Source organism: Leucopleurus acutus (genome assembly GCF_964270905.1).
Source record: "Leucopleurus acutus genome assembly, chromosome: 9".
Lineage (NCBI taxonomy): Eukaryota > Metazoa > Chordata > Mammalia > Artiodactyla > Delphinidae > Leucopleurus > Leucopleurus acutus.
This window is the reverse complement of record NC_139144.1, coordinates 61554105-61577947: the sequence shown is the minus strand read 5'-3', so window position 1 is coordinate 61577947 and position 23843 is coordinate 61554105. Positions and strand designations below refer to the sequence as shown.

The 23843-nt window shown below is 41.0% G+C and overlaps 1 protein-coding gene and 1 pseudogene across 2 annotated transcripts in view; one reads left to right on the top strand and one right to left on the bottom strand.

Moving 5' to 3' along the window:
- The window catches only part of CREB5 (cAMP responsive element binding protein 5), a gene marked incomplete at its 3' end in the record, with an annotated part of 332872 nt that overhangs the window by 136219 nt on the left and 172810 nt on the right, over positions 1-23843 (bottom strand). The window lies entirely within an intron of this gene.
- The window catches only part of LOC309966262 (small ribosomal subunit protein uS5-like), a 58558-nt pseudogene continuing 40491 nt past the window's right edge, over positions 5777-23843 (top strand). The window contains exon 1 of the transcript in view: positions 5777-5924. The product of the transcript in view is annotated as a small ribosomal subunit protein uS5-like (transcript). The remainder of the gene's footprint in view (positions 5925-23843) is intronic.

Below are 23843 nucleotides of genomic sequence, written 5' to 3'. Positions count from 1 at the left end.
TGTTCCCTCCTAAAAGTCCTTTTCCCCTTTTCCATTCTTACACCTCTTCTGTGGCTTCCTTAAGATCTGGAGCTTCTAGAATGCCTGGAATAATAATAATAATAAATACCAGAAAATGTATTGGTTGGCCTTGTCCATCCCTGCACTATGTCACTTCTGCTCTGGGGGCCTTAGATTCCTCTTGCTTCCCTTTCCCCAAATCCACGTGGCAGTGATGCCAGTGTGAGCACCCTGAGGTTTTTATTATCAGAGCAGCTGACATTAGACTATTTCCGCCAATTTCTTATATGAAGTATCCAGGGGAATTGAAACTCTAGGTGAGAGGAACTGGCATTCTCCTATTGGTTGGGGTGCTTCTCATATGGTTGTCGGGTCACCCTAAGGAAAGGGAAATTGCCACTGAGACTTACTCATCCCTAAAGAATGGTGGCGTCAGTTCTTTTTTTTTTTTTTCTTTTTTTCCTGTTTTATTTTCTTACTGAGAAGTGATTGACATACATCACTGTTTAAGTTTAAGACAGCGTGAGGGTCTAATTTACATATATTGTAAAATGCTTGTGTGGTGTCTGTTCTAACCAGCAGTTCCTACAACTCAAGGTTAGGACTACAGGAAGAACACAATGAAAATGGTGGAGGACAGGAGGTTCAAATGTCTGTGGGTAGAATTATAAACAGGATCAGAGGCTAATGGTGTTGCCAGACTGCACTGAATTCATGTTCTGGTCTTGAGCGGAGCCAGGACATGGCTGAACAGGACCGTCTGGGGAATAATCCTGCTCTGCTCAGGAGAGGTGGGCGCCTGACGGTGTGGGAGAAAGAGGCCTCTACCGCAGGCTCAGTAGATAACCTTGGTTAGGAGAGGTTATCTACCAAAGTCCCATTGTCCCTGTAGACAAAGTGTGGTGACTGGCCTCCTCTAGGGTGAAGCAGACGAGATGCGTAGGGTGCAAAATTTAAGGAGGCATGCACTCCTGGGGGCGTTCAAGGGCAGGGCAGCAACTGCACAACCTTGAGAGTGGGTGCCCCACTTGCCTCCTTGGTCCAGGCCCTGGGTGGTGAAGACTTACTGCTCTCTGTGTACTTCATGAGCACCAGCAGGGCTAGGCAAATGATATCAGGAGAGGCTCTGGGTCTACCCGGCCAGCTGGGGAGAAGTGGGTGATGCCTGCAACGGACTGGACTTTTCCTCGGAAGCATCACTTCCGTCAATCTTTCCTTCTTCTCAATTCCATGTCTTTTAGCTTGCCATTCTATTTTCCCCACTGTAATTGTTGCTTGTGTGAAACATCAAAATTATGGCCTTGTCTATCCTCTCTGTTAAAATTTGCAGAAATTGATACTTTTCCTTGTTTTGTAGCTATTGTATGTCTCATTGCCACATATATATATACACATATGTAGACATACATATATATGAACATACATATATACACATACATTTACATATACGTACAATAGCTGACTATATATATATGTCTGTCTGGATCCTCTGCTCCGCAACAGGGGAGGCCACAGCGGGGAGAGGCCCGCGTACCGCAAAAAACAAAACAAAACAAACAAACAAAAAGTAAGAAACGGAGTTCCCCTCTCTCAGGTAACTGGATGGTGCTGCCTGCCTCACACCCCTCACCTGGTCTTCACCACCTCCTCGTCACACCCTGAAATCTCATCAGGGCCCACATCCTGAGCCAACACTGCAAAGTTCGTACCTATCGCTCTCCTAGAGCCCTCACGCTGCTGGCTTCCGAGGCTCCTTCTTTCTTGCTGGGTCTCCTCGTTTCACGGGGAGGAAAACATGGGCCTACCGGAACCTGACCATCATTTGCTGAGAATTCCTATCTGGGATGCTACCCCTTTGCATAATTTTAATTAAAACACTGGGTGTCTTCTTTGTAAATAGTGACCCCCAAATACTTTGCAGTTGCACAAAAAGGCTTTCTGAAAAAGATGACTTAACTTGTTTGGATAATAGCCCTGAGAGTATACTCTTGTTAGCTGTTTTCATTGTTAAACATTTTAAAATGAAAAAAACAAATGCAAAAGTAAGAATGAATTTGAAGAGGTTTTGAGGGTACTAGAAATAAAAAGGAAGGCTTAAACTTGGAAATTGTACTTGTGGTTGTTTTTCTTTTCACAGAGATTCCAGCTATAGGTTCTGTGTGTATTTAATAACTGACCTCCCCTTACTCTGAGGAGAGTTCACCAGCACTGATTTATTCAGAGGGTTCTGAGAGAAGAATGAGCCCTCCAACACTTTTCCCTGGAGGGGATGAGAGGAATTTTTTTTTAACCCCAAACATGAAGCTCTGGGGTCTTCCAAATGAAATTATCTATGTTTTTATTAACAGAGCCCCTGAGTTAAAAAGTTGGTTTTGATAAGAGAGAATAAATGAAAGAGAAAACTGCTGACATAATATTTTGGTTTCCAAACCCGCTTCCACATTCTACTTTCCCTCTCAGGCTTGTACATGACTCTGGTGTCTGTATTTACACCAGAAATCCCAGAGAGAAAGGTGCAGTTAATCCTGCCTTATGCTGAAATTCAGATCTAGACCTTTAAGACGACAATCATAGTGACACTTTCATATGCACAGCTATGTGTTCCTGTCTTTCTAGACATGTAGCGCTGTACGATTCATAAATAACTTAGTCTTGTCCTCTCCATTCCTCTGAGAGAAAAAGTAGATGCTATGATGTCCAAGGGGTCTTTAGCTTTGGAGGTAAAAGATTCTAAATTTCTCATTCTCCATAGCTTTAGAATTCCTCTGACATTAATAGAAATAGGAAAGAATGAGAAACTCAAGCACTATCTGGGCCAATCTGAGTTCCCAATGTTCCCACCCAAACTGGAAAGTATGCTTTTAAGTTGGTGTTGGAACATGCTTTTCTGGAGCAACGATCCTCCTTGAGAATCTCATAAAAACTGGGAACCCTCCTTTTAACCATGGACCCCAGGTTAAAAGTCCCCAAGAAAAAAGCATGCTCTCTTTGTATTAAACTTAAGCTATGCCCCTTTTACAGGGAAAGAAAAGCAGGCATGCACAGATGAATCTCAATGCTTTGAAGGCTAACCCCCAGCCAGGTACTATAACCAACCAGCAGACCGGGGTGTTTTTCTAGTTCACTGGTTTTCAGATTTGGTGTACCCGAGACCAGATTAAAATGTAGATTCCCAGGTGCTGCCTCAAAGATTCCAACAGCCAAGGTGGGGCCTAAGTATATGTATTTTTAAGCAAAACGCCCCAGATTTTGATGCTACTGATCCATAGACCACACTTGAAGAAGACTGAATTCTAAGTGGTCATCCTCAGTCCCTGAAATAGTACAAGCAAAGAAACTAACTAAATAAAAGAAAACCAACAGAAATACCTGTGTATTTTCCCTGCTGTTCAGGCTCTAAAGGAGCTGTGATTTTCTTTCATCTTTTTTTTTTTTAAGGTAAAAAGCAGAATAATCTACCCTAAAATGATCAAGTCTTTAAAAACCAGCTTTCCCGAAACAGGATGCCTAAAAAGGATGGAAACAAAACATACGTGTTCACAGTAACATAACGCCATCTAAACAGTCTATGGAATTATGGTCTCCAGGACCCCCGATAAGATTAGGGTTTCCTGACCTGTGGCTGGTGTAGCAAGGCATTTCTCTCCTATGTTTACTATCAATGCTTCCAGATGTTTACTTTGCAATATTCCCAGTCTCCTAATGACAATCACAGGGAGGGTACCTTGGGGAGGGGAAGGAAATATTAGTGGTAACTGACGAGTGTATTGCACGGTGCCAGCCCACCACAACTTTGGCATAACTTGGTTATCTTCTAGAACTTTAATTGAACATCCAACAGTGGTCCTGGTTCGGTATACAACAGAATGCTACAGATTTCTGCACAGGGTCCCCTTCTCTGGGGTTCTTTTCTTTCTCCAAAGGACCTTAACAACGTTTTTCAGAAGTCTTTTATTTTTAACCTCAAAAAGTGCCAGTCCATCCACAGACCCAAAAACAAGAGTGACCGATAAAGGGGAATGAGGATTATGACCTGTGAGTCATCAAGGGCTGCATCTACTGCTAAGTGGGAATTAAGTGTCTGAATTACAATGATGGTCCTTGTAATTTCTTTTGGACCAACTCTCTGTCCTATTAATATGGTCACAGCACCATTGAAACAGCTATTGAGATAGACACCACACACCCAAGCAGGGGACAGACAAAAGGAAAAACCTTGGGAGGTGCCAAATGTCTGGGAAATAATGCTGCAACAGAGGTAGCAATGCTCTAAGAGATAAAGGGCAGTGAACATCAAAAATAATGATGGCTATGCCAAAAGCAAAGAGGTCTCTCAAGCATTTCTTTGGTCACTTACTACCCTTCTAGTCAGGGGCCATCCTACCCCTTTCATTCTGACACTTGTTGAAGCTTTTTACATCCATTTACTCAGAGGAGCTTCCTGTTGACAAAAGAGGAAGGCTTCCAAGAGTTGGGGAATGAAGAGATACTGATCGTTATTAATGACTCTCATCTTTGAATGAAATAGTTTGGGAGTAGCCATCTTCTTTAAAGTTCTGGATGCTTTCAGAAATGAATACTCTATAATTGCCAGCAAACTGCGCTTTCCATTTGGGGAAAAAAAAATCCTTCTTGTTGATTTCTCATAGTCCAACCCAGGGTCTTCCCTGTCTCAAATCTGAGATGCCTTTGTGTGTGACAGCGCATGTGCACCTTATTTCAAACTGAAACAGTATCCTCGATGCAAGGTTGCATAGGGTAGCACAATTTTGCAAGGTTAGATGGTTTTGAGCCTGGAAGGCCCCATAACTCAGTCTGGGGCAGCTTCATTTTAATTTGTCAAAAGTTTCTGTTATTTTAACAAAGGCTATTTGGTGTTACCGGATATCTCTTGGCCTGGCCAAACCTCAGCAAAATTGAGATCCTTTTGTTTCTCTCTCGTCTCCTCTTTCAATATCTCTGTCTACATTTCTTGATGCCCTTTTGTTCTTAACTGGTTTCAAGTCATCTCACAAAAGATTTTAGCTGATAAAGGCAAATTTGTAGCATGGTATATACTGAGAACTCAAGGAAATGCAAAGCCATAAGGTCTTAGGATGGTACTGGAGGCACCAGTACAGAAAATGGGAGGGAAGTGTATCGGGAGAAGGATGCTGCTGAGTCTTAGGTTCTAGGTTTCAGAGACACAGCAGAAAGCAAAACCAACAAGGTCTCAGACTTCAGGGAGACAGCATTCTAATGGATGGAAAGAGATGATAAACTACAGATAGTGTGAACTCCTACAAAGTAAATAAAACCTGGTGATGAGATGGGATACTGGGTGTGGTGAAGTCTTTCAGATAAAGTGTTCGGGGAAGTCTGCTCCAAAAAGATGACACTTTACCTGAGAATCAAATAAGGACATACAGAGGTGTAGGTATAGATATGGGAGAGAAAGTGTGCAGCGAGAACAAACTGGATTGATGTGCTAAGACGGGAAAGGACTGTATGTGTTCCCTGCAGGGAAAGAAAGAAGGCCACCAGGGAAAGAGAAGGAGAGTGGAAGGAGAGAACCTGGGAGAGGTAGGTAGGGGTCTTGCAGACCATAGCAAAAAGTTTCTATTTTATTTTAAGGCAGAGAGAAGCCATTGGTAAGTCTACAGAAGGGACTGCCATAATCCAATTTGTATTTTTAAGAAGTTGCATTAATTGCTGTATGGAAAATGGACCGTCAGAAGGTAAGAATTCAAGTTTGGGGAACGGTTGAGAGATTTCGCAATAGTCTGGAGGAGTGGCGATGGGGACTTGCGCTAGGCTGGTAGCAGAACACGTGGGTGAGAAGACCGCAGAGCCAGGAGAGACCGAGGTGAAGCCAGCAGCACCTGTGTGGCCACAGGAGCAAGGAAGAGGAGGCAAGGAGGACTCCACATTTTTGACCCGATCAAGTGGGTAAATGCTGTTGCTATTGACCTTGATGACCTTGATGAAGAAGACTGGTATTGTAGATGACTTGCAGAGGGGGGAGACTTTTGCTCTGGACAAGTTAAATCTGAGATGTCTAGTGACATACAGATGGAAAAATCAGGAAGGCAGAGGGGTAGGAACATCTGAGCTCAGCAGGGCAGTTAGGGCTGAAGACATCCATCAGGCATCAATTCCAATGCATTATCTCGAAAGCCACAGACTGTGTAAGTCTCAGAACTGAGTCATGCAGGCCGCTCTTACAGAAAGAGGAGGATCAGTTAGTGAGGTAGGAGTAAAATCCAGGAAGGAGGCAGGGGAGAGCCCTGAAGTCAGTATAAGTACAATAGTCACTTCAGATGACCAAGGAGTACAAATTTACTGAGAATCATCTATCCAGTCCCTCCTGTGGCTGCGCTCTGCCTAGGAAAAGATGAAAAGGCAACAGAGTCAGCTGACTGAGGGAATCAGCTTCCTTTGCCCTATCACCTTCCTGCAAGCACTCTACCCCTTCTCCCCAGGCTTGTAAATATCAAGAAAGAAATTACTCTAATGCAGAGAATTTGAAGATTTTATTTGCCAGCAACAAAAGATAAGGAGCTTTAAAACAATTCTACATGGGGCCAAAGCTTTTCGATACCCTCTGCCTGGGTACTTTCCCCTTTACAATTCACTGTTCTTGAATGAGTTAAAACATGGCTCTAACACTCAGATAAATATGTGTAGTTTTTATTAGCAAGAGATAAACTTCCTGTCAACAGAGGCTTCTGCTTTACCCATTACCATTTTTGAGATTTAGCAGAAATGATAAAATTGAAATTATCCATGAGCTTTAGATGGAGAACGTCTTTTGCCTCAAAAGCTAGGGAACAAGATTAAAAAGAAAATCCTAAAACGTGTTTTGAAACAACAAACTTTACTGTATGTGATTTTAAAACCTCTAAGACATTTCTCACTTGGAGATGGTCCCAGGTCAGTTTGGGAATGCGGGCTGCCCAACAGGTTGTAAGAGGCTGCTTTCCAGCAGATGTTCTCTAAAGAAAACAAATATCCTGGGACACGTTTTAAAATGGGGAGGTCCTTTGCTATGTGTGATACTATTCATTCTATTAGACCTGGAGGCCCTGGATTGTTTTAAAAAATGGAGACACTTGAGAAATTTACCACCCCAAATTTCAAAAACCAAATAATACATCTTAAAATTGGAAAGTTAAATTGTGGATGTTTTTATGAAAATCCTTATGTTGTTCCAGGTAAATCCAAATTTTCCTAAACAGTAGTGGCATTGGGTTTAAATAAATCTGTCCCTCCTCTGCAGATGGCCTATATTGACTTAGAAAGGGCAATGGAGGGGAAGGATGGGGGGTGGGGGGGTCTTGGGATGCAGGAAGCCAAGGTGTCTGTGAGTCTAAGGGCTACAATGTTTAAATGTGGGAGAAAAGCAGGGAAATATCCTAAAATTGTCAAAGTATTGTTAACACAACCTCATAAGGTGTTAGACCATGAAGATTCTAAAGACCAACTTTCCTCATTTTGCAGGTGAGAAAAGTGAAGTACAGAAAAGGGTCATAAGCTCAAAATCACCCCAGGCCCCTGTGCCTATTTCAGAGCTCTTTCTACTACACCCTGGGCGAGAGGCCTGGTATCTCTGAGTTGTGGAGAGACAGTCTCATTGTGTGATCTTCCTTAATTCGTTCTTGGCTTTGGGCTCTTGCGAGGGGAGGCTGTGCTCTGAACAAGATGTCAGCTGAGGGGCATTGGAAATGGCCCACTGATCCAACAGCTGGGGCCCAGGGCATTTCCCCTTAACTGAGTCAAGACGGACAGTCTCTGTCAATCAGAATTTGTCAGGGCCTATTTCATAGCGCATTATTAAATGCCCTGATGTTTTTGTAACCAATAAATGCATTATGAACAGGACACTTTTCCTGCAGTTCTGTACAACATCCTGGCTCTGTTCTTAGAAGTGGATGAAAAGCAACAGGGACTCTGGCCACAATCATGCCAATTTATATGTTACAAAGTAATTGTTACCTCATTTAATCATCCTAGAACTTTTCCCAAGGAGAAAGCTGAGGTCAGAAAGGTATAAGGACTAGACCAAGAGCACAGTTACTAACTAGATCCCAGGACCTCTAAGTGTGGTGTTTTTTCCATAATATAATTTTTCTGGAAAACTATTAATTTTTCATAATATAATTCCATAATATAACTTGTCTGGCCTCCTGGATGTATGTTTTTTAATTTTGAAAAGTGATTTTTGTATTTGGTTAGCTGGGGTGGTCGGAACTCTTGTTTTTTCCCATTCATTATGTTGGGTTTTTTTTTAATTGTGGTAAAACAGACATAACATAAAATTTACCATTTTAACCTTTTTTAAATGTACACTTCAGTGGCATGAGGTACATGGTTGAACTTTGGAGGTAGAAAAGAATAGGGAAGTGTAATAATAATTATTATAAACATAAAAACTAATCAGTAAATCCTTACTACATGCCAAGCAATGTGCTAAAAGCGAATCTGCAATTTCTCACTAAATAAACGCTTGCTTCAATTCTCATCCCTCTTTTACAGATGAATAAAGTTCAGAGAGGTAAAGTAACTTGCCCAAGATCCCACAGCTGGCACGTGGCAGAGACAAGTCCCAAACCCAGGCACTTGATTGATGTATTCCCACTCTAATCCACTACACCTTGTTGCTTTTCCTTTGGGGTAGCTGCTAAACAAAACAAGAACTGAAAGGCTCAATTCTTCTTTCTTGGCTTCATTATCTGGTTTGAACCCTCACATGTAGACTGGCAACTGAGTAACCCAAGTGTTACCAGAATTTAAGAAGAAGTATTGGAGACAGGGAAGAAGACCGAAAGTCTCTTGTCTCTTGACAATCTGCAAAATTAGGATTGCTCTCTTCTAGTTGAAACTAGCGACATCTAAGGTACCCAAACTATGCTTATGCTAAAGCTAGTTGTAAGAGAGCCTCCGCTTTTTGAGAAGAGATCATGGAAAGCAGGAAACATATTTCTAAATAGGAAGTGTCTGTATTCATTTTGCAATAAATGTCACTAAATAACTCAAGCAAACTAGTACACATTTTGGGATAAGAGTTTGTTGTAGGAAATGTAATTATAACTTCATCAACAAAGCAGGCTGTTATAGACTGATGGAAAACATACATGCACACCATATAAATATGCACACACCTGTATCTTTCTGAATTAGCAAACTCCTGTTGTCTTGACTTGTATAGATATGTCCTCTCATGCTTTTGAGATGGCACATGGGAAATAGGCAGAATTAAAAACAAACTTTGGACAATTACCTCATATAAGCTACTCTGGGTACAAGTATTCGTGGATGAAATACGTTTATATTATGTTTGGATAAACTATCAGCTTCTCTTAATCTGCATTAATGACTATAAAAATATTTCCAGTGACAGAAACACGGTAGCCCCTAGAATCCCAAACTCAGGTCCATGGTCTTAATGGAGAGGTACACTTAAAATCACCTATTAAAAGGCAGTGAACTCAAATAAGCCTTTTTCAAATTCTGTGCTAACTGGTCTTAAAAACGTTTTACTTTCTATCACATGCAGCAAGAATATTCAGAGTGACATCAAGGGAAGGGGATGGCGGGACAACTGATACAGAAAGCAAGAAAAGAAGCCCCCAGGAGCTGGGAGTCCTTCGTGATCTGATGCCTGAGTCCCCAGAGCCGCCCTTGGCTTCCAGCTGAGAGGTACATCCTTATGGCGGGCACAGGAAGAAGCAGGCCCCAGGAGCAGGTGAAATTAGAGAAACAAAGATTCTTGACACAGGAAACAGACTTCCAGAGCTTACAGCAAAACAACAAATGCTTTACTTCTGTTCTAGGAGCCACAACAGAACCATCCCCTGATGGCCCAGATGTGAGGGTCCTGTGTTGGAGATAAAGTCCCATAGTGTTTTATTGTTGTTTCTTTTTATTTTGAAATAATTTCCAATTTTCAGGAGAGTCACAAAGATAATACAGAGCCGTTCCGTACATTCTTCATGGAGCTTTCCCTAATATTCACATCTTATTTAACCCTGGCACATTTATCAAAACTAAGAAACTAACACCGGTTTGATACTCTTAACTACAGACTTCATCGCTTTTTTCACTAATTTTTCTTCTTTTCCAGGATGCCATCAGAATGGGGCTTTCATAATTTTATTTCCTTGCTCAAAAACAAGCTTTCACTTGTTCACTGAACTGTTCTTCAGTTATCTGGTTGCATCCTATATTTTTAGAATCATCTGCCACTATTCACCAGCATGTATTCTATAAGGTTTGTCTGGAGCCAAACTGGACATGTTTGCTTTCTCTCAACACAGTCTCTCCCGATCTTTCCTACATCTACGACTTTGCTCACACTGTTCCTTCTACTTGAAACATTTTCCAGGACTCATGGTTCTATCCCTTCTTTAAGGCTCAAATCACGTGCTTTCTACTTCAAGAAAGCATTCCTGGTGCCTCATGTCAGACGTGTTCTTTCTGGCCTAAGGATCTCTGGTGGGTGGAACTGGTGCATTTCTTGTGCTACACACTGGGAAGGGTCCCACCAAATGGGACATCAGAGCAGGGCAGGGTGGAAGGGCAAGGCCTGGGCAGCTGAGGTCAGTAAGAAAGGAGACCCTGACCCCTGGAAGAGGGAGGTAACAGGAGTCCCTGGATGTAAGTATTGCTGTGAATTTGGGGAAAAAACTTCACACGCTCAGCCACTAGTAAAACCCAATGCCTTCGAATGCTTGAGGCATACCAATAGAATGTGGTTCCAATACAGACTGAAATCATATCATAAAAATAATATAGAAAGAGTAAGTTATTTCCTACATTCCATTACTCTAACTGGAATAAAGCCTGTTTTCACCCAAACTCTGTTTAGAGGAAAACCTAACTCTTCGTAAACATTTTTGTTCCAATTTTTGCATTTAGTCCTTTTCTTATGATATTAAAGATTGTAATAAGTAATTTTTTCTTTTGTAGCCATGCTTTAGGGGAAAACATATAAGTATTACTGACTATAGCAATTGTTTCAAACCTCCATAATTCTACATTCATATTTGCATAATTACAATAGAATTTTGTATAGTAACAATATATAATAAACATGATTACTAAAAAATAAATAAAGTTTGACATATCCAGAGATGTTTTCAAAACCCAGAAAATGGAAAGGAATGTATGACGTGACCCCTCATATTGTAATGCAGAATGTTGATCTTTTTTCACAAATGAAAAGATGTGATATGCTTTTTATTAGTTTTCTTATATATCTTTTAGCATTCAGTTAGCAAAGAAATTTAATAAAAACTGAACAGTATAAAGTGAGATCACGCATTAGACCTAGGAAGGGAAACTTCATGAATTTTCTTTACATACCCTCACAATGAATTCTGAAACAAATAGAGTTTAATAAAGATTAAAATATGGTATAACCTGACTGTAGAGCATTCTATGAAAAAGTTTGATTTTTTATATGACTATGCAATATTCAAGGCTGGGGAAATTATGCAAGAAGACATATAATTAACTTAAATGTGACTAAAAGGCAGACATGCAGTTTTTGAACCTTTAATTATCTTATTCACTGTAACTTCTTCTTTTTAAAGGCAAAGCAAAAGTTTAGAAAAATCTATTAATAATAATTGAATATTTACCACTTGTAGTGTTTTAAAAGTCTAACACATCCTTCAGATAAAAGTATAAACATGGACTAATTTCAACTCCATTGAACAGATATTTGTTTTTGTTTCCTGGGCTTTGTCATCTTAGGGAGACAGGCTGGATGTGACTTCAAAAACAACTGTATAGAAAAATGTTTATTTTATTTGCAAACTTAGAAATATTTTGCAAGTTTACAAATAAACAGAACAAATTCTTCTCTTATGTAGCACTGAGAAGGTTTTTTTTTTAACTGTTTCATCTTTTTTCTTTTCTTTCTTTATTATTTTTTATATCATCCAATGGGATTTACTTAGAAAATGATTCCTATCCCAAAGAAAATATTTAGGCAGATTTATTCATATCCTTGGTTTAATGTGGATAGAAGCAGTCTAAGCATATTTCATTGAAGAAAGGAAATATTGCCACAGTTCCTCTTACATATTAACAAGTGCTTTATACTCCAAAAAGGTCAAAACATTCTATATCTTTAAGAATTTAAACATCCTCAAAACAGCAGCTTCTAGACAGGAACACAGTAGTATTTTAACTGCCAACAACGCAGCTTGATGGTAGTTTCAAGCAACTAGAAGGGCAGGGAAAGTGCTTACAAGAACACACACTAAGGACTAGTATCCTTGACGGCTCTGGCTGGCAATTCAGTGGTCACCCTGGGACTGATCAGGTCCACCCAGTGACAGCATACATCTGAGAACTTTTAGATGTGGCTGTGCAAATCATCCGGGTTTGTCTAGAATGGATCTTCTGGGGGCAAGTCAGAACTTTCTACAAGATCCCAAGAGCATCAATCCTTGTTTCACTCTCCACATCAAAGGAGATCTCCAAATCTTGTTGCTGGTGACCCACTCGATCTAAGCAAAATTGATGGCAACCAGGCCCCAGTATACAGTCAAATAATTAGGGGCATCTTTGTGAGTTTCTTGTAATGGGATCTGGCCTGCAATGGATCACTTCTCTCCACCTTCTGCCGCTCCCTTCCTTCTCCTCCTCCCTTTCTCTGGGCCACTCCTACACTGCCTTTTACTTTAAATTACAAAACAAATGTTTTAAAGCAAAAAAAGAGGCTTTGGACCGATTCCCGAAAAAGCTGCACCTGCAGATATAAAGGACCTGTTAATGCCAGGAAAGGAAAGTGATTTGGGACTGACTCAAGGCAGGGAACTACCCACTGAATCATCGCTGACAGGGTTTCTTTGGAGGTCTCCAGGGTTTCTTTGATGGTCTCCCGTAAGAACACCGACCTAGCCCAGCCCTGTTCAGCTTACGAGAGCTTAGCTGAAGGTGGTATGGCTGCCAGACACATTACTCATAGGGGATATTGAGTCATATACGTTTAGAAAGGGTGGGCACAGAACATTAAATATCCCTAAGGTGTTTTGCAGCTGGAATGATGCTGCTCAACTTCTAATTCTGGGTCTAAAGTGCACGCCTAATCTTCATCACACTCGTTTCTCGTTTATGACCTAAACTTTTGGCAACCTGCCCCTTGTAACAGTGTTCACACATTTCCAAATAAGAATGTTTACTATTTTTTGAGAGGTGGAAATGAAAAAAGAGAGCACAAAGTACATTTCCTTAGACAGTTCAGACCATTTGATCCATCCTGGTGGAATGTCCTTTACTTGGGATTTTGTATATGTTTAAGCTGTAAGAAACATTCTTTGTTCTTCCTTGTGCTTTAGACCTGCCTCTTAATTCTACTTGGGTAAGTTAACCTCAGAAGTTAGATCATGTCCACAGTAACGTGCATGAAATTCTATCACATACTTCTGTCTTGCTCTCCATTCAGGTTGAATGCAATCTTTGAATACTGGCTTTGCAAGGCGAGGAATAAATCTATCTTTTCTTTCAACCACGGTTTGCTAAGACTTTATCGGTTCAAGCCATCCCCCCACCATATCCTTCCCAAATTCCTCTTTCTTATCAAAAGAAAAAAAAATTGATAGCGCTTGCTTGTCTGTTTTTTCCCTCTACCTTCTTTATAAAGTTCCTAAATACGTTCTTTCAAGTTTCATTTAAACTGGGGCATTTGGTAAGTTGATAGTTACAGCATGCTCACAGCTGTGGGAAAACTAACATTAAAAAATAACCAGCTCAGAAAAATGGCCCATGCACAACATCTTTGAGTTTTTATGTTTTATTAGCAATTTGGACTCATTACTGTTTGGGGGAGGAAGGAAGGAAGGAAGGTAGATGTTTCTGCAAGCTGTTTCTTTAATGTATTAAGCAGAGTTTTCCCATCAGGTTTAATGCAACCCTGCCCGGTCCTTTTAGATGGGCTACAGGAGATCCCGGAAATGTTGAGCATTGGCTCCCGTTCTCTTCCACCCCCCAACCCCCAACCCATACCTTTCACTCCTCCCCTATTTCGCATCACTGAAATTAATTATCCCAGAGCAGAGGTCAAACTGGGTATTTCATGAAGCTTCCATAGAAAAATGAGGTAACCTCCTTATCTCAACCCAATATGCTCTCTGATCTTTCCTAGCTTTTGTCTTCTTCATAGTCTTTTGGGCAACAGCAAGATTACACTTACAGCTACCGCAGTGTCACTGTGGTTTTGAATTATGACAGCCAGAAAGAGCTGGGTAATATTTAATAGCTTGAGATCACAGACGTTCCCGACACCATACTTAGCCAGGTCTGTCTTTCTTTCAGAACTCTCATTATTTGTACATGTTCTGTGACTTCTGGGGAGAATATACTATTTCTAAAACTCTCTTCTCCTTTCCTTCTTGCTCTTCCACTATTAATCACCTCCATCTCCCTACCCGAAAAAAGCTGCCCATTTTGCTATGGAAAAACATTAATGTAGACGAAAAGAGTTCTGTTTTCTAATCTTTTATGCCTTTTGGTGAATCTTTGGGATATAAAAACAAACTGCATGCTGAAATAGCCTCTGTGGCAAGCCTCAGGAAAATCACCAATTATCACATTTGAGAAAATGTTAAATATACAGGCTTCATGTTTTCCAACTCAGTTGCTACTCTTTGCCCAGGAACACAGGAAGGAGAACGACGGAAAAATGGCAGGCACAAGAGTAATCAGAAGAATGAAACAGGAAATATCATTTATTTAAACCCTTACCTTCAGAGGAAGGAAGGAAGGAAGGAAGGAAGGGAGGGAGGGAGGGAGGGAGGGAGGGAGGAAAAAAGGAGGTGGGGAGGAAAGAAAAAAGCGACTTATAATATTTTTCTCTTTCCATAGACAAAACTATTTTTAAACTTCTATAAGGAATTGAAACTGGAAAAGATTTGGAATCTGAAATATCAAATTGTACTTGAAGGGCTGAATTAGCTCTTTGCTCCTCGATTTTACACATAGCTGGAAGACAAGAATGTTAATTCCACCTCCATCAACAAGATGACTGGTCCAGCTTGTTTTTCATGACAAGGCTGACAGCTCTCCAATGGAAAGATATTAGAAAGTAAGTAAGCAGAAAAGTCCTGTATGATGGGTTTCTAGGGCCGTACAGCTCTTAATTGAGGTCCTGAGACCAGCAGCATCAGCATCACCCGGGAACTTGTGAGAAATGCAACTTCTGGGCCCCAGTCCAGACCCACAAATCAGAATCTCTGAGGATGAGGCCTAGGAATCTGAGTAATTGCCTTCCAGGTAATTTTTCTGTGGGCTGAGAGGCACTGTAAACACCCTCCGCCCCCCCCCAAAGATTTTAGCCTGCATTTGGGAAGGAATAGTAATGATCAATCCCTCGTTTGATAAAATAGTAGGAGTACTAAAGCACAAGAAAGAATACATGACAAGGTGTAGAAGAACACATTTCTCCAAGGGGGAGGAGGGGAGGGAGAGGGATGGCCTGGGAGTTTGTGGTTAGTAGACGCAAACTATTACATTTAGAATGGATAAAAACAAGGTCCTAATGTATAGCACAGGGAACTATATCCAATCTCCTGGGATAAACTACAGAGGAAAAGAATATAAAAAAAGAACGTATATATGTGTATAATTGAGTCACTTTGCTGTACAGCAGAAAATTAGCACAACACTGTAAATCAACTATAATTCAATTTTAAAATGGGGAAAAAAAGGACACATTTCTTATGAGCAAAGGAGAGAAGAGGGTAGAAAAAATGAGCACACACACATACATAAAAAGGGAAGATGAGAATCATTAAATTCCTAGAAGAAAAATAAATACCAGAAATATATGGGGAGAGAAATCAAATCACCATATGAGAACAGGCTTTCAGTCTCTGATACCTTGGTCTAGAAACCAGAGATTGTTCCAACTGGAAAATATAAATATGGAATCTTAAACCAGAGATTTATGGTCCCATCTTGCCTTAGGGACTCCTTGAGGCTTCACACAGCAGGGGGGGAGACATGCCTCCAGGTGATATCCTATCCACATATTGACACACATAAGAAGTGGATTTTACTAACAGAGGAAACTGTGATCTTTCAACTATACCGATGCCCTCACATATATCTTCCTCCATAGCAATGAGTATTAACTAGTAAACCTGATACTGAAACCAAATGGGCAGACAATTGTTAACTCATAAACCAAAGACTCTCTCATCCCTTCATTATCCTCCTTGAGAGAAACAGAGACAGAGCTTGTCCAGGGCTGAAGGCTCCAGAGAAGCTTCCTCACACATCTCACAGCATATTCATGGGTCAGCTCATCAGGGTTAGGGTGTGTGCGTGCGTGTGTGTGTGTGTGCGTGTGTGTGTGTGTGTTGCATGTATATATGTGTGTGGAGGGGGCAAGTGCTTATATCAAACTTCAGAGAGAGATGACAAGTCAGCTTTATGGTTTGGCCCCCAAAGACTTGCTGTGGGGAGCAAAAATCACCAACCCTGCGCCGTGCAGGTTTTAGCGGGCCGAGTTTAACCACCATTTCCTGCCGAGGACAGCACGAGAGCGCGCTTACCCACATCGTGTTTGGAACGCCTCTCGGTGGTGCTGTAAAATCCTGAGCTGCGATGAAGCCACAATGGTGAAGTCACCCACCATTGGAGCTTTGCAGGTACTCAGGGGGTCTCTGCTTCATAATAGTCCAAGCCCCTGGAATATCATCTTGGGTTTTCTTCTCACCTTTTTAATCAAGGTTAGGGGCCGATCAGAGCCATAAGGCAGCCTTTTTAACTCCCTAGACCCTCAGAGGAACGACCAGACCTTTCTTCTGCTTGCTTCCTTTAGTTTCCTCATCGTGATGTAACTATGTTCTCTAGGTGATCAGGACTGTGCAGCCAGCCGCAAGAGCAGCTGATTTTCCTGCTGTTCACTAAGGGGCAACCATGTTGTCCCGGGGGTTGGCATGCACAGACCTAATGTGAAATGCACTCATAGGAAATGGATCCAAACAAAGAACTGTGTCTCCCTGTGACATGATGTTTCTGCCCAAGTACAGCAGGTCAGTTTCCTTCACGGCTGGCATGTTTGCCTGTTATGACAGGAAAAGCAGTGGTCATTTATAAATTTCACATGTCTCTGCAACTTTCATATTAAATCCTCATTATCCTCCCCTTAAAAATAATGTAATTGGTTCTCAAACTTTCTGTAAATGCAAGAGAAGGGTAGTGACCCAAGCAGGATCCTCCCTGCCCCTGATAAGGACAGGTGAATGAGTGTGCCTTAAAGCCAGAAGAATCAGAATGAACTTGAAAAAAAGCAATCAACTGTGGCTTACTCAACAGAGAAATAAAATTCAGAAAGTATCAGAGCTTTAATGAATTCTTTGACTGTTTCGATAAAGACAGGGAGTTTTCTTTATGAAGTATAGTCTCTCTAAACCTAGCAAGTAATTTATGCTGACAGATATGCAAACAGCCAGATAAGGAGTTGAGAAAACTTTTCTTTCATGCAGATGGGGGAGAAGCAGTTTCTAATGACATGGAGACTGGGTTCCATGGAAGTTAGGGGGAGAGGGGTGGGGAAAAGAGAGAATATTTAGGGGAAAATCTTTATTCACATTCAGTATATTAATTTAAGAAACATTAAGCGTCTAGCAAAAGTGATATATTTAAGTCATAAACAAGTATGATGCAATAAATGCTATGGGAGCACAGTACGATGTGTCAGCAGAAAGACCACTGGGAACGGGGGTTGAGGAAATGAAGCATTTAAAGAAGGCTCTACTGGGGAGGCAACAACATCTGAACTGGGGTTTGGAAGCCAGGGAGAATAATACCAGAAGCAGGAGTCAATAAGATCCTTGAAGAAGGGGCCATGTTTCCATCCTCTACACCTCAACCCCACCCTTCCAACTAACTTCAGCCTATAGCAAAAGCTCAGTTGGTACTAGGTGAATGGGTGTTGAAAGGCATTCAGACAGAGAATATAGCACTGAAGAAGACAATGTGACTTTTTCCCCTCTGTTCTGATCTTACCTTCTAGAAAATCCTCAAATTTTCTGATCCAATAATGGTACCCTCTGTCTTTTTGCAGTATGATTATAGCTTATATATATATTTTTTTTTTCTTGTTTCAAGGAGAGGTAGGTATATGCACTTGGTTTGCCATCTTGAACCACTGTATTTGTATTCCATTTTTGTTTTTTAAACTCATACCAAATCATACTGAAATTTAGTGATTTAATCCAATCCATACTGAAACAGATTTTCTTGCGTGTGTAAATTAGGAAGCAGCTTAACAACTAAAAATAATTGTAAAATGTGTTGTCACAAAATGATGTGTATTTCTATAGCTTTGTTTCCAGTTCCTTCTGCCAAAGGATACCATGAGGATTAATAATAAAATGTTGGTCAAAGGCTTTGGGCTCTTTGTACGCAAGGCGTATCTGGCTACAGGAGAGTGTCACGGCCTACTGAAAGAAGAATGAAAAGCTGCTGAAATGGGTTTAGGAAGAGTGCGCAGCTGATACCTTAAACTTCCTCTCTAGTGAAAAAAAAGTGCCTTGTTGCCTCTTTTGGAGCATGGGTTTGCCCTCCTTTGCTTAAAATATCTGACATCCTATCAGGCATTTAACTCTGAACACCATTTCCATCTTCTAGAGCGCCACAGGAACCGATTCCAGCTGCCGAGGGACTTTCCAGATATTAAGTAATCGCCTGCAAAGGCTTTCCTCATGGGCGCCTAATAAACAGGAAAAATCCCATCCGCCTGGCACACTTACTGAGTAGGCTGTTTAAAACAGACTCTCTTGCACATTTGTGGACGGGATGAGCCAAGAAGGCAGCGTCCTGAGGCAGAGGACCAAATAAAACGCTCAGTCTCATTTTGGAGATCTCTCCATCTGAAGACTTATATTATAAATTATGACGTATATATCATACTTAGTGCCTATTTATGCGTATTTAGTACACAGTGAGACTTAAAGGTGAGAGAGATCTGGCCAATCGAAGGACTACTGAGGAAGCACTCATTCATGGCAAATAGCCTAGAGCATATCTTTGTGCTGTTTGTCTCTCATGACAGGAGGCTGCTATCTCTACCCATGTTTGTCTCCAGTTGTGCAGCAGCTGTCAGCCCTTTTCTTAGCCCCCTCCCCAAACTAGAGACTCAGCATGGCCTTCCTATCACCCCTTGCTTTAATCAGCTCGGAGTCTGAGAAAGCCAGGCTGCATCCTCCGGGGAACGCCAGGAACTGCTGGTGGGCCACTTGGCCAGACCTCAGCGAGCTGTCTATACGATAGCGTCTCTCACGTTTCTCTATGCGTGAGTGCAGATGTGCTTTTTTCAAGGATGCCTGAGCTCTGAGTGCAGCTGCAATGACTGACTTCTCTTGCAGTGAACATAATTGCTGTTTGCACAGAACAGAGACTCTTGCCTCCACTACCCATGTGAAGCATCTCTAGCTTGTGTGACACCCCAAATGAGAGTCAATCTAACAAAAGAAGCCTTTAAAACAAAACAAACAACTCCAATCCGTTCATGGGCAGAGGTATAGAGGAGGGATGGTTTTGACCCAAATTCTGTTTCTTTCTGGGTTCAGGCAACCACAGAGTTGGTCATGAAATGAATTTTTACTCCTTGACTTTGGACCTTCTACCCTATTCATTGGAAAATAAAAGTTTGGGGCATGCACAGGAGAAATGGCTCCAAAAAGCAATTAAAAACTCATCCTATCATTTGTCTGTAGCCATAATTATTCCTGGTGTGCAAGCCATGCTCCACCCTTATCAGTGCTTTTATTCATATTGCATGCTCTGTATTAAGGAGGACAAAGGTGTGGAGTGAACGATGCTCATGGTCACTAACATTGTTTACGCAAGAGTAACCTAAGATAGACCATAATGTGCCTGCTCAGTGAGCAGACAAGAAATGGAACCAGCACTTCATCATTTGTACAATCAGTGTTCTCTGTGTGTAAACAAAGAGATTTACACACACAACAAAGCAATAAAAACATCCTTCAGAATATTTCTATGAATGAGTTTATGACTGCACTCTAATGAGTCATGTCAGCATATATCGAAACAGCTGGCTTAGGATAGCCGATTGGTTCCACTACTTCACAAAGGAGACACAATGACTGGAATAGAGAGCTTTGGAGCCATTTTTTTAAGTGTAGCCAAGGGGTGGGGCTGGGGGTGGGGGCGGTGATGAGGAGAAGAATTGCAGAGACCAAAGGGACTGAGGACCAACTCAGCTCTCATGCCACGAGACAGAGCTGTCAAAGCAGACTCAGGCTTAGTCCTGAATTCCTCCTGATCTGAAAGGTTATATTTGGACACCAACTGTCCAGAGACCTCTCCTTGGAACTTTGAATTGGTCACCTACTTCAATACATGGCGTGAAAATTCTTTTATACAGCCACATCCACTATACCCTTAAGACCCTGTGTCAGTATGGCAGATGCGGGTGATAAGGTCGGTGCCTCACAGATGGGACGGGCGTCTTTTCAGAAGGGATTACATGTGTTTGGGATCACTATGCCTGGAAGCATATCCCATGCATCCCATGATTTGAAATACTCTAGAAAAGTGCCTTTTCCTCTACTTTTCTTTCCTCTACATAGTCTCATGGGTTGTCCCATGAGTTGGCTATCTTGCAATATTTTTCAAAAAAGGATACTAAAAGAGGAGTTAAAATCTTCTTATATGCAAATGTACAATGTATGAAAACTGGTTTGGTATAATCAAGGAGGAATGCATTACAAATAAAGTGCTCTGGAATAAAATGGCAATAATTTCCCTCTTTAAACCCCAGGACAAGTGAAAGTGCTGACAGAGCAGAGATGTACTTTCTTAGGCCTCTCCTGTTCGTTCGCTCCCTGGGCCCCTTGTCCAGGGGAGAAGAGGAGGAGCTTGTACTGACAACCTTTTGTGTAGTGCACATCCCAACGGGCCTGGTTGGGACATTGGTATTCCCCATTTTAGAGTCTGAATCCAGAGTTCAGATCATTTATACATCATGCTGCCGTCAAAATCATCAGATTTTAACTCAGAATATTGCTTTTCTTATAGCAAACGAAGAAATTATTAGGGGCAAATAAACGAGAGTGACTTCTTTTTAGTTCATAAGAATGCTGCACTCAGTGATTTCATCCAAGAGCCTAAACCACGTTACCATATTGATTTCTGGGAATGAGGAAGGCTATGCCAACGTGGGTACATTTAATTTTTTAAAAAATTAAAAAAAATAAAGAGTATCTCAATAAAACTCTCTCCCTATCCTCCTCTTCATAAAATGTTTTCTCTATTGTTTCCATTTTCAGCTGAGCTAACTTAACTTATGTCCAATTAGAGTCCAGTTTTTGTCAAAAGTGCCTTACTGGTTATTGTTATGAGTAATTGTAATGATATTGTTATGTGACCAGTGCACAGAGGGGCATAGCTGGGCTGCATTTTAGACAAGTTCCCAAATAGATCTCTATTTCTTTTCTCTCCTTAATCAATAGAAATGTTATTCAATAGGCTCAATTTCCTACATTTCAAACATGTTTTAATGAACATTTTAATGAAATACGTTAATGAACTGCTGGCTTTGATGGGGATTAATTAAACCCCGGCTGTTATTCCTTTTATGGTCTTTGCACAATGCTCAGTTGACCGAGGACATTTAGAGCTCACCCAACTGCATGGTTGTGTAAAACAAAGACACAAGCAAAAACTCCTACTCGTTCATTGGTAAATATGACACCATTATAAAAGCTAAGCTCACCCATATCATGACTAACAGAAACCTTTAAGTGTTTATTTTATTTAAGGACTTTTTGGTATAAATGTTCAGACAGCAAAAGTTTAAAAAGTATACAAGAAAAACCTCAGTACCCACCACTGAAAATGAGAAATAAAATGTTACAAATAGGATTGGATTTTCACCCATAACCCCCTCCCGGGCCCTAGTCACTCCCCTCCCCCAACTATAGTGGTCATGGGGTCGTGAATTTGGCTATCAGCATCCTATGTCTACCTTTATATTTTTACTACAAAAGTGCGTATTTTGAACCTCTCACTTTTCAGCCAGGATACCTAGTTGGTATCCACTGTGATGCTTGGTTCTATGGGAGATATTAAAATATAGTAATTTTTTAATTTGCAAGAATATTGCCCATATGCCACCCCATGTCTCCAAACCATTTGTAATCTCAACACTGGTGACCCTATTCTCCAAACATACAAAAGGACGTACAGCAAAGGTAAATGAATTATCCAGGGTCACACGACATCTCAGTAGCAGAGTGAAGAAGAAAACAGCATGCAGGCCTCCCACCCATGCCTCCCACTAGCCTGTGATGCTGTTGTGCTCTAGTGCTTCATAATACATTTATAAGCGCTCCACGATATGTGATAAATCATTATGTATTGATTTAAACAGTGTCATTTGCAAGCCTCAAAGCGCTTTACTGTATTACATACATAAAGGAATCAAATCACTTTGCCAGCCACCGACAGGCAGGCAGCACCCGACTAGCAGAGGGGTGTCAGCAAAACTCCAAGGCAAGCTGAGAACCAGGAGAGGAGTGAGTTGCACTGCCTCCTGTAAGCAGCAAATCTTGGCTAATTGCTGAGGAAATATGCACTAGTGTATCTTAAATTTTTAATTGCTTGGATAGAGAGAGAATCTTGTTTGCAAAAATCAGTGTTTTCATTAGAGGTGTGTTGTGTCAGAAACTTCAGAAGTGTAACATATATTGGCTACTGGAAAAGAAAGACTGCTTTAACCCATGCAGGAAAGGCAAGTACATGAGGAAAATCCATGTGTTCTTATATGCAGCCTCAAGTAACAGGCACCTGCCAGCTTCTTTAAAATGCCTTTGGAGCCAAAAAAATTTCAATGGTCAGGGCTTCAGATTTTAAAGTTCACTCTAAAGGCTATGATGTGCTAAAGCCAGTTGCACCAGCTTTGGGGGAGCCAATTGTTAAATATACAGGAATCCTGTAAGCGCTTCTTAAACTGTTGTTATGTTGAAATGGTCACACCACTAGGAGCACAAAAATCGGTAAACCCTACAAATCAGGACTGTCCCCTGCAGGAAGTGGTTTACCAGCACACCACTGCCGCTACACGTCTTTTGGGAGGTGGAATTTGCACTTGAACCTAATTTTTACTGGATTCTGAAATGAGTCTTTTGAACAGTCTATGGATTCATTCACAGATAGTTGTTATGGGAAAACCTCTTTGTACCTGACTGGTAAATAATGTGAGGTGATGTCTCCCGTGTTCTCCTGGATGAGTGAAAAACTCATATTTTCCCAAAGTTTAAATCAGGAAATGGCGATCATGGAAATAGCTACTTCTAAAGAAATAAAATAAATGTATAATGAATGTTTTCACCCACGTTCAGTCGGGCTCAATAAAACACTACTTGCCTTCATGCTGGAAATTGGAAAGGGCATGCCCTGTCAACACACTGACAGGGTACAGAATTACTTCTGTTCCCAAGAAAGTCACTGGCGCCTCAATAGCCTATCAACCCAAAGTGCCTCAAAGGGAAAAGGTTCATAGATGTTTAGCGAAAATGCCCAGTTCTACTTTTCAAATGGTAACGCTAATGATTTATGGATGGCTCTTCCAGGATAAAAGTCACTGTCAAAGTGGTACCTTCATATCTTTTGATAAAAGAAATATTTTCTATTAGATATTAACATTTTACGTGGAAATTGTCCAGGGTAATTACTCCAACTCTCTGCCAAATCAAACACACTGGGTTACTTATTTTCTTAATTTCAGTTTTTTCCTAATTTTTGTTTCACTCATGTCGGGGGGTCTTTACCCCTCAATGTCATGCCAAGTCTCATTGAAAAAGACTGTCATAGATAGA